General features: G+C 50.3%; 1 pseudogene; it reads right to left on the minus strand.

Annotated features, from left to right (window-relative positions):
* Positions 1–7,350: 7,350 nt before the first annotated feature.
* Positions 7,351–8,450, minus strand: LOC119250975 (NEDD4-binding protein 2-like 1; annotated as a pseudogene).
* Between the last annotated feature and the right edge of the window lie 6,556 nt (positions 8,451–15,006).

Genomic DNA, 15,006 nt, shown 5'->3' on the forward strand with positions numbered 1-15,006 from the left:
GGACTGCGCCTGTCTTAGGTTGTCAGAACTTGCTTTCTGATCTTACCCGTCATTGACTGTCCAGTCCAGCACGCAGGGGCAGAGGGCTAATTGTGCCAAAACACACAGCCACCCAATATTAATGCGAAATTGAGGCAATTGTAACATTGCTCTCAGGAGCCGCCACAAACCCCGCCACAGGACTCGGCCTGAGCACAGGTGCAGTTCACAGGGCCGCCGCTAGGGGGCGCGGGGCGAGGGGTTTCGGTGAACTCTCACCCCCACGGGGTAGGGGTAGGGGAACCTCTACTCCCGGGGGAAACGGGACCCGCTTCCCCCTTGGGGGAACGGTAAATCTTCCTCCCGGGGCACACCTGCACCCTCCTCTCGGACTCAGAAACCCAGGGGCAGGACGTGTGCCTCAAGACGCCCTCAGACGAAGGGGCGGGGTCACCGTCAGGGAGGGCCACCCCTGCAAGACCACAGAAAGTAGGCGCCCACGCCGGCGTCCTGCAAAACTGCAGGCATACAGGCCGGCGGGGAAAGCCCTTAGAACCCAGCCACCACTCAAAGGGGAGCAGTCCTCAGGTGGCTCAGCAGCGCTGTTGAGCCCCAGGCTCCGCCCCCTGCCGGAGCCTGACCCCGCCCACCGTGAGGCTGCCTGAGCACAGGTGCACTTCATAGAGCCGCCGGGGAGCGGGGGGGCCGGTGAGGGAAATGGGCACCCTCAGTCCCAAGGGGGCAGGTGACCCCACACCATGGGGAAAGGGGGACGTTTCGCCATGGGTGAAGTAGACAGCTTCCCAATTGGGGACGGTAAACCTTCCCCCGGGGCACAACTGCAGCCTCCTCTGGCACTCACAACCCCAGGGGCAGGCCTTGGGCCCGAAGACGCCCTAGACGGAGAGGAGGGTTCACCGTCAGGGAGGGCAAGCCCTGCAAGCCTCGGACTGTGTGCGTCCGCGGCCCCCTCCAAAACTGCAGGCAGACAGTTCGGAGCGGAACGCCCCTGGTACCCAGCAGCACTCAAAGGGGAAGAGACCTCACCTGGCCAGGCAGCGCTGATGAGCCTCAGGCCCCGCCCCGGGCCGGAGCCTGACCCCGCCCGCCGGACTCTGCCTGTGCAAAGGTGCAGTTCACAGACCCGCCGCTAGGGGGCGCTGGCGAGGGGGTTTGGGGTTCGGGGACCCTCAGCCCCAAGAGGGTAGGGGGACCTCTCCAACCACGGCGGTACAGAGTCCAAGGCCCCCTGCAAGGTGCAGGGACCGCCAGACCGTTTTGGCCATGGGGCCCTCTGCCCCTCGGGGGACACCTGCAACCTCCTCCGCACTCACACCCCGAGGCTGGACAGTGCGCCCAGGATGCCATAGACGGAGGGGCGGGGTCACCGTCAGGGAGGGTACCCCCTGTATGCCTCGGCCTGGCTGCGACCTCGGCCTCCTCCAAAGCTGCAGGCAGACAGGTCGGCGGGGAAAGTCCCGGGCAACCCGTCAGCACTGAAAGGGGAAGAGTCCTCACCTGGCCAGGCAGCGCTGATGATCCTCAGGCTAAGCCCCCGACCGGAGCCTGACCCAGCCCACCGGACTCTGACTGCGCACAGGTGCAGTTCACAGGGCCGCCGCTTGGGACGCGGGCGAGGGGATTCGGGGACCATCAGCCCCCACGGGGTAGGGGGTAGGGGAACCTCTACCCGGGGGAAACGGGACCCTCTTCCCCCTTGGGGGAACGGTAAATCTTCCTCTCGGTGCACACCTGCACCCTCCTCTTGGACTCAGAAACCAAGGGGCAGGACGTGTGCCCCAAGACGCCCTAGACGAAGGGGCGGGGTCACCGTCAGGGAGGGCCACCCCTGCAAGCCACAGACAGAAGGCGCCCGCGGCGTCCTCCAAAACTGCAGACATACAGGCCGGCGCGGAAAGCCCTTAGCAACCCAGCACCACTCAAAGGGGAAGAGTCCTCAGCTGCCTCAGCAGCGCTGCTGAGCCCCTGGCTCCGCCCACTGCCGGAGCCTGACCCCGCCACCGGACTCTGCCTGAGCACAGGTGCACTTCATAGAGCTCCGGGGGAGGGGGGGGCCGGTGTGGGGAATGGGCACCCTCAGTCCCAAGGGGGCAGGGTGACCCCACACCATGGGGAAGGGGACGTATCCCCATGGATGAAGTAGACCAGCATCCCACTTGGGGAACGGTAACCTTCCCCCGGGGCACAACTACAGCCTCCTCTGGCACTCACAACCCCAGGGGCTGGCCTTGCACCCGAAGACGCCCTAGACGGAGGGGAGGGGTCACCGTCAGGGAGGGCAAGCCCTGCAAGCCTCGGACTGTGTGCATCCGCGGCCCCCTCCAAAACTGCAGGCAGACAGTTCGGTGCGGAACGCCCCTGGCAACCCAGCAGCACTCAAAGGGGAAGAGTCCTCACCTGGCCAGGCAGCGCTGATGATCATCAGGCTCCGCCCCCGACCGGAGCCTGACCCCGCCCACCGGACTCTGCCTGAGCACAGGTGCAGTTCACAGGGCCGCCGCTAGGGGGCGCGGGCGAGGGGGTTCGGGGACCCTCAGCCCCCATGTGTGTAAGGTTAGGGGAAGCTCTACCCCAGGGGGAAACGGGAACGTCTTCCCCTTGGGGGAACGGTAAATCTTCCTCCCGGGGCATACCTGCACCCTCCTCTCGGACTCAGAGACCCAGAGGCAGGACGTGTGCCCCAAGACACCCTAGACGAAGGGGCGGGGTCACCGTCAGGGAGGGCCACCCCTGCAAGCCACAGACAGAAGGCGCCCGCGGCGTCCGCCAAAACTGCAGGCATACAGGCCGGCGGGGAAAGCCCTTAGCAACCCAGTACCACTCAAAGGGGAAGAGTCCTCAGCTGGCTCAGCAACGCTGCTGAGCCCCAGGCTCCGCCCCCGGCCAGAGCCTGACCCCGCCCACCGGACTCTGCCTGAGCACAGGTGCACTTCATAGATCCGCCGGGGGGGGGGGCCGGTGAGGGGAATGGGCACCCTAAGTCCAAAGGGGGCAGGGTGACCCCACACCATGGGGAAAGGGGACGTTTCCCCATGGGTGAAGAAGACCAGCTTCCCACTTGGGGAATGATAAAACTTGCCCCGGGGCACAACTGCAGCCTCCTCTGGCACTCACAACCCCAGGGGCAGGCCTTGCGCCCGAAGACGCCCTAGACGGAGGGGAGGGGTCACCGTCAGGAAGGGCAAGCCCTGCAAGCCTCGGACTGTGTGCGTCCGCGGCCCCCTCCAAAACTGCAGGCAGACAGGTCGGTGTGGAACGCCCCTGGCAACCAGCAGCACTCAAAGGGGAAGAGTCCTCACCTGGCCAGGCAGCGCTGATGAGCCTCAGGCCCCGTCCCGGGCCGGAGCCTGACCCCGCCCGCCGGACTCTGCCTGTGCAAAGGTGCAGTTCACAGAACCGCCGCTAGGGGGTGCTGGCGAGGGGGGTTGGGGTTCGGGGTCCCTCAGCCCCAAGAGGGTAGGGGGACCTCTCCAACCACGGGGGTACAGAGTCCAAGGCCCCCTGCAAGGTGCAGGGACCACAATCCCGTTTTGGCCATGGGGCCCTCTGCCCCTCGGGGGACACCTGCAACCTCCTCCGCACTCACACCCCGAGGGGCTGACAGTGCGCAGAGGACGCCATAGATGGAGGGGCGGGGTCACCATCAGGGGTGGTACACCCTGTATGCCTCGGACTGGCTGCGACCTCGGCCTCCTCCAAAGCTGCAGGCAGACAGGACGGCGGGGAAAGGCCCGGGCAACCCGGCAGCACTCAAAGGGGAAGAGTCCTCACCTGGCCAGGCAGCGCTGATGATCCTCAGGCTCCGCCCCCGACCGGAGCCTGACCCCGCCCACCGGACTCTGCCTGAGCACAGGTGCAGTTCACAGTGCCACCACTTGCGAGCCGGACGAGGGGGTTCGGGGACCCGCAGCCCCCACGGGGGTAGGGGGTAGGGGAACCTCTACCCCAGGGGGAAACGGGACCCTCTTCCCCCTTGGGGGAACGGTAAATCTTCCTCCCGGGGCACACCTGCACCCTCCTCTCGGACTCAGAAACCCAGGGGCAGGACGTGTGCCCCAAGACGCCCTAGACGAAGGGGCGGGGTCACCGTCAGGGAGGGCCACCCCTGCAAGCCACAGACAGAAGGTGCCCGCGGCGTCCTCCAAAACTGCAGGCATACAGGCCGGCGGGGAAAGCCCTTAGCAACCCAGCACCACTCAAAGGTGAAGAGTCCTCAGCTGGCACAGCAGCGCTGCTGAGCCCCAGGCTCCGCCCCCGGCCGGAGCCTGACCCCGCCCACCGGACTCTGCCTGAGCACAGGTGCACTTCATAGAGCCGCCGGGGGGGTTTGGGGCCGGTGAGGGGAATGGGCACCCTCAGTCCCAAGGGGGCAGGGTGACCCCATACCATGGGAAAGGGGACGTTTCCCCATGGGAGAAGTAGACCAGCTTCCCACTTGGGGAACGGTAAACATTCCCCGGGGGCACAACTGCAGCCTCCTCTGGCACTCACAAACCCAGGGGCAGGCCTTGCGCCCGAAGACGCCCTAGACGGAGGGGAGGGGTCACAGTCAGGGAGGGCAAGCCCTGCAAGCCTCGGACTGTGTGCGTCTGCGGCCCCCTCCAAAACTGCAGGCAGACAGTACGGTGCGGAACGCCCCTGGCAACCCAGCAGCACTCAAAGGGGAAGAGTCCTCACCTGGCCAGGCAGCGCTGATGATCCTCAGGTTCCGCCCCCGACCGGAGCCTGACCCCGCCCACGGACTCTGCCTGAGCACAGGTGCAGTTCACAGGGCCGCCGCTAGGGGGCGCGGGCGAGGGGGTTCGGGGACCCTCAGCCCCATGTGTGTAAGGTTAGGGGAAGCTCTACCCCAGGGGAAACGGGAACGTCTTCCCCTTGGGGGAACGGTAAATCTTCCTCCCGGGGCACACCTGCACCCTCCTCTCGGACTCAGAAACCCAGGCGCAGGACGTGTGCCCCAAGACGCCCTAGAGGAAGGGGCGGGGTCACCGTCAGGGAGGGCCACCCCTGCAAGCCACAGACAGAAGGCGCCCACGGCGTCCTCCAAAACTGCAGGCATACAGGCCGGCGGGGAAAGCCCTTAGCAACCCAGTACCACTCAAAGGGGAAGAGTCCTCAGCTGGCTCAGCAGCGCTGCTGAGCCCCAGGCTCCGCCCCCGGCCGGAGCCTGACCCCGCCCACCGGACTCTGCCTGAGCATAGGTGCACTTCATAGAGCCGCCAGGGGGGGTCGGTGAGGGGAATGGGCACCCTCAGTCCCAAGGGGGCAGGGTGACCCCACACCATGGGGAAAGGGGACTTTTCCCCATGGGTGAAGTAGACCAGCTTCCCACTTGGGGAACGGTAAACCTTCCCCGGGTGCACAACTGAAGCCTCCTCTGGCACTCACAACCCCAGGGGCAGGCCTTGAGCCCGGAGACGCCCTAGACGGAGGGGAGGGGTCACCGTCAGGGAGGGAAGGCCTGCAAGCCTCGGACTGTGTGCGTCCGCGGCCACCTCCATAACTGCAGGCAGACAGTTCGGTGCGTTTCGCCCCTGGCAACCCAGCAGCACTCTAAGGGGAAGAGTCCTCACCTGGCCAGGCAGCACTGATGAGCCTCAGGCCCCGACCCGGCCGGAGCCTGACCCCGCCCGCCGGACTCTGCCTGTGCAAAGGTTCACTTCACAGACCCACCGCTATGGGGCGCTGGCGAGGGGGGGTTGGTTTCGGGGACCCTCTGCCCCAAGAGGGTAGGGGGACCTCTCCTACCACGGGGGTACAGAGTCCAAGGCCCCCTGCAAGGTGCAGGGACTCAAGCCCGTTTTGGCCCCGGGGCCCTCTGCCCCTCGGGGACACCTGCAACCTCCTCCGCACTCACACCCCGAGGGGCTGACAGTGCTCCGAGGACGCCATAGACGGAGGGGCGGGGTCACCGTCAGGGATGGTACCCCATGTATGCCTCGGCCTGGCTGCGACCGCGGCCTCCTCCAAAGCTGCATGCAGACAGGTCCGCGGGGAAAGGCCCGGGCAAACCGGCAGCACTCAAAGGGGAAGAGTCCTCACCTGGCCAGACAGCGCGATGAGCCTCAGGCTCCACCCACGGCCGGAGGCTGACCCCGCCCACCGGACTCTGCTTGAGCATATTCCACCATCAAATTTTTGGTACAGTTCTATGCAATGAGTCTGAGTAATATTCCTAACATGATGTTATGTGAGACTGGCGTTAGAAATGCACATCTTGTAGAGTAGAATATGGAGCCAAGAATTTGAAAGATGACATTTTCTGCATGGCAGAATCAGCACATCCTAGGATTAAAAGTACAGATTTTGCATATCATACTTGAATTGAAATTCTGCTACTGTCAGTACAACACATGTATCCTGTTGCAAGTTTCAATTTACAAGCATTAGTTTGAAAAGGAGTAGGAAAAAAATGCATGTGTTTTGTCATTTGTAAAACAGATCCGCATGCTTCAATGGTATTCCTCAGTTTTTCAGTTTTAAGTGCAGTCTACTGATTTTGTAGTAGAAAAGTTGAGGTCTTTTTCTCTTATATTTTCTCAACACCAATTCCCATCCTAGATTCTACACCTTCCTCCTAATTTGTCATATTATGCTTTTTGGGTGGAATCAATATTCACTGTTTACATTATTATAGGACCCTGAGACTGTTTTTTTTTCCCAAAGATATTCCCATACATACATACAAGAGCTGGGGTACAGACCAGAAGTGCGGGGGGTGAGAGGATTCACCAGGGACAGAGTAGGGAACAGAACAGGCAGGCAGACTGAAATGTACTGCTGAGGGCAGTAGCATGCGAGCCAGGAGAGGTCTGCTGTGACATGTGGGTAGCTTCCCTGCCAGCTGGGGGATGGAATTCGCGCTTTATAGGCTGCGATCAGCTTCACAGCAATGCACTCAATCCCCTATGCCACCTGGAGGCCCTCAAGACCCTGAGACTATTTATCCTTCGCATATCCATTTATGATTTATATCCTGGGATGCTTAATTATTCACACTCTCAAACATTTGCGCTACCAACTGATTATATATGTTTAAAGGCTTTTTAATTTGCTTTTAAAATTGCTGGATTATTACTCTTAAAATTGGTGAAGGTAGGCTTGTTTTATTTACACTATTAGCTCCATAGCCAAAAGCTATTCAGGTTTACTTCTGTTCAAAAAAGTGGTTAAAACACACAGTGTGACTTAAATGATACTGATTTTCCTCAGTAGCTCAATAGGATTTGACATTTTTAACAATGATACATCACTAGAATAAAAGAATAATGTCCCAAAGTATTTACTTTGATAATATTCCCCGAGTAAGGGGAAATCGGTACCATTACAATCACACCTCATATTTTGGCACTAAAATTTTTCCCGCATCCCTCTTCTCTTCCCCATTTTCCCCGACTTCCCTGATGGGGATGGAGTTCCTGAAAAAGTAGGTTGGTTCGTGAAAAGGGTTACTGGAGCTTGATATGTTATCAATACTTTGATTACCTATGGACCGAGTATATTCTTGGGTATGTTTTCAGGTTTCAGGTTCAAAGTCTTTCCCAAGAGAAAGTTATTTTGTTCAATCAAATCTGCAGAATTCCCTGGTTCAGACAATGCACATGAACAAATACTTGCTGAAGATGACTATAATGACTTCTCAAACCTTCAGGTCTGACTATGTATACTGGAATTAAAGCTTTAACAGATACTAAAAATTGAAGTACAAACTCACTTAGGAAGATTTTGAATGTCAGTAAGAAATGCCTCTAATATGGTGACCACCACCCCTTCTATTAAAGAAGCTCTCATTTGCGAAACTACCATGTTTTGGAGACTGTGTAGCTATTCCATATCCTGCACTGTTGGAAGGTGATGCATTATTCCTGTCCTGGCTTCTGTTCAATATGCTTGGTATTCTTGCATGAAGCATACTGTGAAATGTAACATCATATTCATACTGTTATTTCATTTGGTGTATTTTTTTCTTGGAACTTCATGAATGTTGAATTTATAGTGAATGTCAGGTTCTGGCAATGTAACTTCAAGTTATTTTCAAGTGCCGTAACTGCATAGGGCTTCATTTCCCAGGCATGGAGGTTGGTATTATCAATAAACATAGGGAGTATACCAAATTTCACTGCTTTTCTTGCTCAGAATTGTACTGGTAGGCACCATCTTCCCTGAAGGAAAAATCATCTGTGCTGAAAATCAGGGCCCTGGGAGAGTCCTGTTCTAATTGCCTGGCCAGTGTAATATTTCCCTGAGCCTGGGAGGCCTTGCAAGAGGTGAGATGTTTTCTAAAGCAGTCTCCTACGTGGTGGTGATGGTGATGGTTGTGGTTGGGGCAGTGGGGGAGGGTGCCTGATGGTCCACCAAGGCTGATGCTTCTGCTTCTGATGGTGGCTCAGCCTCCCAATGGATTCAAGAAAACCCTCCTCCATGGGGTAGGGTTGGCTGCCATAGCCCAGGTCTTCTTTCCCTAAGTCAGGGTCTTGGCCAAAGCTGTTGTTTTTGTGGCTCTCTAGCCATGTGATTGGGTCTTTATAATATTGAAGTAAGTTTCTTCTTTTCCCATGTCTTAGTTAGAGTTTTTATCATAGATGGGTACTGAATCTTATGAAATGCCTTCTCTGTATCTATTGATATTTTCAGTTGTTATTATTGCTTAAATTTTAATTTGGTTGATGTTCCCTCTATTGTCAGTGTTTCCTCTGAATTCCTTAATTCTATTTTATTTTTCTGCTCCTGCTTTTTCATTTTCAAGGTGTGTCATTTATGTTGTTTGATGATGGGAGCTAAAACTTTTCTCATTATATTAACAGCTTTCCCCCTGTTCTTTCTTTCTTTGTTCGTTTATTTGCTTAAGTGGCAAGATAATATTTTGTGATATAAGAACTTTCTCCCTCCCTGTAAATTTTGTCAGTCTGATGTATTTTGAAATTTACCTTCATACTATGGAGATGGTTGACATGCAGCCAACTGCAGATAAAATAAGGGTCAGTTTTAATTTTTATTATTTTCAAAAATATTTATTTATGTATACAAAGGTTGGGGTGTAGGCCAGAGGTTTGGGGTGGGGGTGAGAGGATTCAGCAGAGACAGAGTGGGGAGCAGAACAGATGTATTGAGTGCAAGACAGGGGAGTTCTGCTGCGCCATGTGGGTAGCTCCCTGGCCACGGATGGAACTCAGGCTGCAGTAGCTGCCAATAGCGTCATAGTGCTGAGACTTAATCCCTTGCACCACCAGGGAGGCCCAAGCGTCAGTTTCTAACTTACAAAATCTGGCAAAGAGAAACAGGGTGGAAGACTCCATTAGCAGTTAGAGCCGGTTCCTTCTGTGTTAAGACTGCTTTATCTCTGCTGGACTTGGGAGGATGGAGAGAATCAAAGGGAAAGTGAGAAGGTAGTCCTAATTATACTCAGTTGTAGATTTTGCATGGAGGAGGAAAGTGAGAGAATCCCTCGCTACATTTGTGGGAACAGGAAAGGACTCCTACAGAAGAATTAAAACTCATAGGTAAACATATACATCAAAACAACACTGGCGCGGCTTCCTTGCCCCTCCCTGGCCTGGTTCCACTGGCCTGTGAGTCCCACTTCATTTCTGTTCCTTTTTTCCTCAATAAACTTTTTCTTTCTCTCTAGAAAAGAAAGAAAGAAAGAAAGAAAGAAAGAAAGAAAGAAAGAAAGAAAGAAAGAAAGAAAGAAAGAAAGAAAGAAAGAAAGAAAGAAAGAAAGAAAGAAAGAAAGAAAGAAAGAAAGAAAGAAAGAAAGAAAAAACAACACTGGCTGTGATCTTACCAGCTGCTGATTTAGGGTTCTTCGCATTTGGATGATTATAAAGTACAGAAAGAGGGGGAAGGCAAGAGAGAGGGACAGGGTTAGTTTCTTTCTAGACTCATTATAATCTAGAGATTCCTATCTTGACAACAGATTTGTATATTTCTGGGTTAATACAGATCATTTGATTATGATAATGTACAGACTATTATTATCTTAAAATACTAACAAAGACAACCAAACATCTTAATACATAAAGATAACTTTCCTGGAATTTGCCTGGTTTCATTATGCATTTATAGTTGCTTTCAAGTCACTTTACAATAAATGAAAGTAACAGTTTTGAAAGTGCAGAGATTCACAAGGGTTCACTTCTAGTAAAACCTAATCTGAACAAAATATACTAATCAAGTTCCTTATGAGGTTGAAATGTGACTTCATTTCTAACTTGCCAAATAGCCTAATTTAAAAAAATAGCACTGGGCCTCCCCTGGTGGCGCAGCGGTTGAGCACTGCGCTGCGAAGCTGCCCGCAGCCTCTTCAGCGCCGATTCAATCCCTGGCCACCGGTGAGGGTCCCACATGGCGCACAGACTTCTCCTGCCACCCGCTGCTCCCTCAGCAGTGTATTTCGTCACTTTGCCTGTTCTGTTCCCTGCTCTGGCTCTGGTGAATTCTCTCACCCACCCGCGCTTCTGACTGTCCCCAGTGCTTGTGTAAATAAATAAATAAATAAATCTTAAAAAAAAGCATTGCACAAATAAAGATTCTTGTTATACTTCCTAGTAATGTCTTTCATTTACATCTATTAAAAATCATATCTCAAGGGTAAAAAAAATATGCAAACATGCTTTGACCTTATTTCTTGTGTTGTTTTGCTTCCATTTCTCTTAGAGTTTATTTCGCTAATCCAAGCACTAACTCTTAGCACCACAGCTGCTGCCCCTACTGTTCCAATGAAAGTTCTTTTTTTCCAGGTCATCAGTATTTCTTTACTGTTTGTTAAACCCATGCATCCTTCTCTGTCCTTAATCTAACTTCATCTCCCATTAACATCTGACACTATTTGTTCATGGATACCTGAATATTTTTCCTCTTTTGCTTTTTATTTTTAGTCATATATTCTTGGGTCATTTCCTTTTGCTCTTAAGATCTCTTAATTCTTCTTTCCTTAAATATTGCCAATTTTTTGACTTATGTCTTCAGTTCTTTTTTCTTTTCATTTATTACCATATTCTTCCTAAGAAATATCATTTATTTTCAAAACTCTATCATCCATATGCTGATCATTGCCAAGTTTACACCTGTGGTATAGCTTTAGTTTCTGGAATTCCAGATTTTTGTTTTCTCCTGTTTACTGGACATTCCACAAGGATTTCCTATAGTCTCTCACAAACCATCTACCCCAAACTGAACTTATGCTTTCCCACAAGCCCATTTCTTCCAAGCTCTTCTCTTGGTGATGTGTACTCCAAGCCATCCAGTGACTGAGATAAAGTCCTGGAGGTTCCACTTCACCTATTTTCTCCCTGAATTCCCATCTATATTGCTGTGCTTGTGCTACTACAATCTGAGTGGCTTGAACACCAGAAATTTATTTTCTCATATTTCTTTAGGCTGGTAATTCCAAGATCAAGTTGGTGGCAAATTAAGCTTCTGGTGAAGACTTCCTCCTTGCTTGCAGATGGCTGCTATCTAACTGTGTCCTCAATGGCAGTGCAGCTTGGGGTGTGTGGAGAAGGCAGGGAGAGGGAGAGAAAGGGAGCATTCTAGTGTATCTTCCTATAAGGACATTATTCCTATCAGATCAGGACTCATCCGTATGACCTAATTTTACCTTACTTCCTTAGAGGTTCCGTCTCCAAATCAAGCCATACTGAGGGTTAGGGCTTCAACATACATTTTGAAGGGGACATAGACTATCAGTCTGTGACATCATCCATCAATCATCAAGGACTTTAAAAAAAAAGATTTATTTTATTTATACAAGAACCGGGGTACAGGCCAGATGCACAGGAGGGTGAGAGGATTCACCAGAGACAGGGTGGGGAACAGAACAGGCAGACTGACAAAATATACTGCTGAGGGGAGCAGTGGGTGAAACAGGAGAGATCTGCTCGCTATGCGGGTTGCTCCGAGGCCGGCGGGGATCAAACCAGCACTGTAGAGGCTGTGGACAGCTTCACAGTGCTGCGCCCAAATGCCTGCGCCCCCAGGGAGGTCCAATCACCAAGGACTTTTGAGTCTTCCTAGTAAATGTTATTTAATACATGTTTCAATTACTGCTGTTGTTAATTTAGTTCTGGATACCATTGTGTTTTACCCTATTTGTAAACACAAATATCCTTACTTGTCTGTTTTGTCTCTCCCTGTCCCACCTAGTCCCTGTGCAACAGCTAGAGTGTCATTTCTCAAATGCAAATCTGTGTTTATTACTCTTCTCTTGAGCCTTTTCTATGCCCACCCATTATTGTCACGATAAAGCCCAGAACCCTTATTGGCTCACAAGGCCCTTTGTAAATTGGGCCTTAATTTCCAACCTAGTCTAATATTTCACTCTTTTGCTCCAGCTTAAAGCAACCACAGTTCTCCTAAAAGATCACACCTCCTCCTCCCTCTTCCAGACTTTAGCTCTTATTGCTCTTTCTGTAGGAGCAGGAGTTTGACTGTTCCTTTCTCTCATTTCTCTTTCCTCCCAACAACACCAGAGTCTGGTGTTGGTATTTCCTTATTTCTCAAATCTCAGTGTTTACACTGTTTTGTTTGGAAAGTTTTTCCTACCCTTTAAGGCTGGTGTCCTTCTTTTACTTACCCAGAGTCTAGCTCAGTGTCTGGAACACTTCCAGTCTTCAATAATTACACTCTTTAAAAATGAATGATCTCGACTCACTTTTAGACAGCTTAACCAGTCAATAAAATTCTTGTGTTCTGGTTACATTTTCTTCCACCTTTGAAGGAAAACAAGCTACATCCATACTGTATCAGTGTGCTTTATTTCTTATTCTATAATGAAACTTTGTTATAAAACAAGTAATGTATTATGTAAGCCATCCTTCTAATTATTTCTATAATATCTGTCGAATTTGGAAAAAAATATTTATGTCCGTCATTCACAAAGTTTTTCCTTCCTTTAGGAAGTGTTTACATACGCAGCCCTCAGCCTGGCATGTGGAGTCCCTAACAGTATGTTACAGTCTCCCTCACTGCGCTGTGTTCCTAATTTTTCCTCATATGCTGTGTTGCAGGCAAGCTGGAGGACTGCTTTACACATAAATACACAGGTTCTTGCTTCTCATTGCAGTAGGACAGTTGCCTCTTTCTAAATATTTCTCTATCTCTTGTCCCTCCTAATTCTATCTGTTTATATCTTATCTCTCCTTCAAGGAATATTTGATTTCCTGATGCCTTTTATGAAGGAAATATTGATCCCTTCAAACAGATTTTAACTATTCTTTCATTTGAACTTCTATTTAGTGCTCTTATGACCTTGAAACTACTGAACAAATTATCATTTGCACACTTGAAAATATCCTCTCCATTTTCCTAGGCTGAAGATTCAAGAGAGAAATGTGTTTTACTTTTCTTTTTTATCCTTTCAAGATCTTAGTAAAGTAACTCTCACATAACATATATAACCTTTTTTTTATTTTGGTATTAGAATTATTTTTGCATAAAATGTAATATTAAGGGAAGGTTATAGAACCGATGTGAAAGCTACAGGAAGAAATGTTTCTGGTTCTGTATTTCTCTAAGCTTTAGATTTCTCTTTTATGGGAATGTGGATGATAATGATACATGCCTTATAAGATTATTGTGTGAGTTAAATGAGATCACTTGCCAGGCAGCAAGTGATCAGTAAATGGCAGTTGTTGTCATTACCTTGCTTCATAGATCTTTCTAATAGAGCTGTCCAAAGATGAAAAAGTCTGCTATATGATTCTTCCGTCTTTCCCCAGGGATATTTATTTTTTTATTCTACTTATATTTATGGAGGTTTATAATATGCCAGGTCTGTGCTAAGGACTAGCAATCCTCTTCTTTGAATAAATACCAGATATAGTTCCTGCCTTCACAGAACTCACAGTCTGGAGTGGGATACGATATTTATTTAATTATTTATTTATTTATTTATTTATTTATTTATTTATTTATTTATTTTTTGGATACGATATTTATATAGAAAATAGGGAAGGGTAGGTAATTGACTCTGCAGGAGTATGATTTAGGGAGCCTTGAGCTAGTGAGGGATGGTATCCTTAATATATTCAAAATATGGTTGCCCCCTCCCTGCTTCCCTAGCAGAAAGTACTTTAGGGGGTAGTTTTATCAGGGCTGGGACTGGGGTGAGGCAAGTGAAGTACTTTTCTCAGATGCAAAATCTAAGGGAGCACATAAAGACTGATATTTTTTGTCAATTCCTACTGAAACTTTAAAATATATATATATATATATTTATTTTTTACATCATTGTTCATTTTTAAACAATGTTTGCTCCCTCCCCAGGTGTAGTCCCCATAGAATTTCCTTCAATGCACCTGTGCATAAATGATATTTTAATGCAATATTTAAGGAATTGAAATTCAAAATAATCTATTGTGAACAAAATATGACAATTTTGAATAAAAATAGGCATAGTAGCAATGCTTTGCTGAGCCAGTGTGAAGCCTTATGCAAAAGGAGAAAGGAAATAAATGAGCCTTAACTTTGGGTTTGATTAAATAAATCCCTTCCTACCCAGAGATTCATATGAAAAATAACTCTATCCAGCAGAGGGCAGTCACAACTAAGTAAATGTCAGAGGCTTGGTCATGTCGACGTCGTCGTCGTCGTCATCATCATCATCAAATTCTTGTGATTATTTTATTTTTTATTTTATTTAAAGATTTATTTATTTATGTATACAACACTGGGTACAGTCAGAAGCGCGGGAGGGTGAGAGAATTCACCAGAGCCAGAGCGGGGAGCAGAGCAGGCAGAAGGACCGAAGTACACTGCTGAGGGGAGCAGTGGGCGGCAGGAGAGGTCTGCGCGCCATGTGGGTCCCTCCTCCGGTGGCCGGGGAGCAGCCGGGGATCGAACCGGCACTGCAGAGGCTGCGGGCAGCTTCGCAACCCAGTGCTCAACCGCTGCGCCACCGGGGAGGCACTCTTGCGATTATTTTAAAAGTTAAGTTTTTGAAATGAAGGAGGATGTGCTGTGAGTTGGAGGACAGCAAACTCTTATAAACTATTATAACAAGCTGTC

Source organism: Talpa occidentalis, unplaced genomic scaffold, assembly GCF_014898055.3.
Source record: "Talpa occidentalis isolate TD23 unplaced genomic scaffold, MPIMG_talOcc4v2.1 talOcc4.19, whole genome shotgun sequence".
Classification (NCBI taxonomy): Eukaryota; Metazoa; Chordata; class Mammalia; order Eulipotyphla; family Talpidae; genus Talpa; species Talpa occidentalis.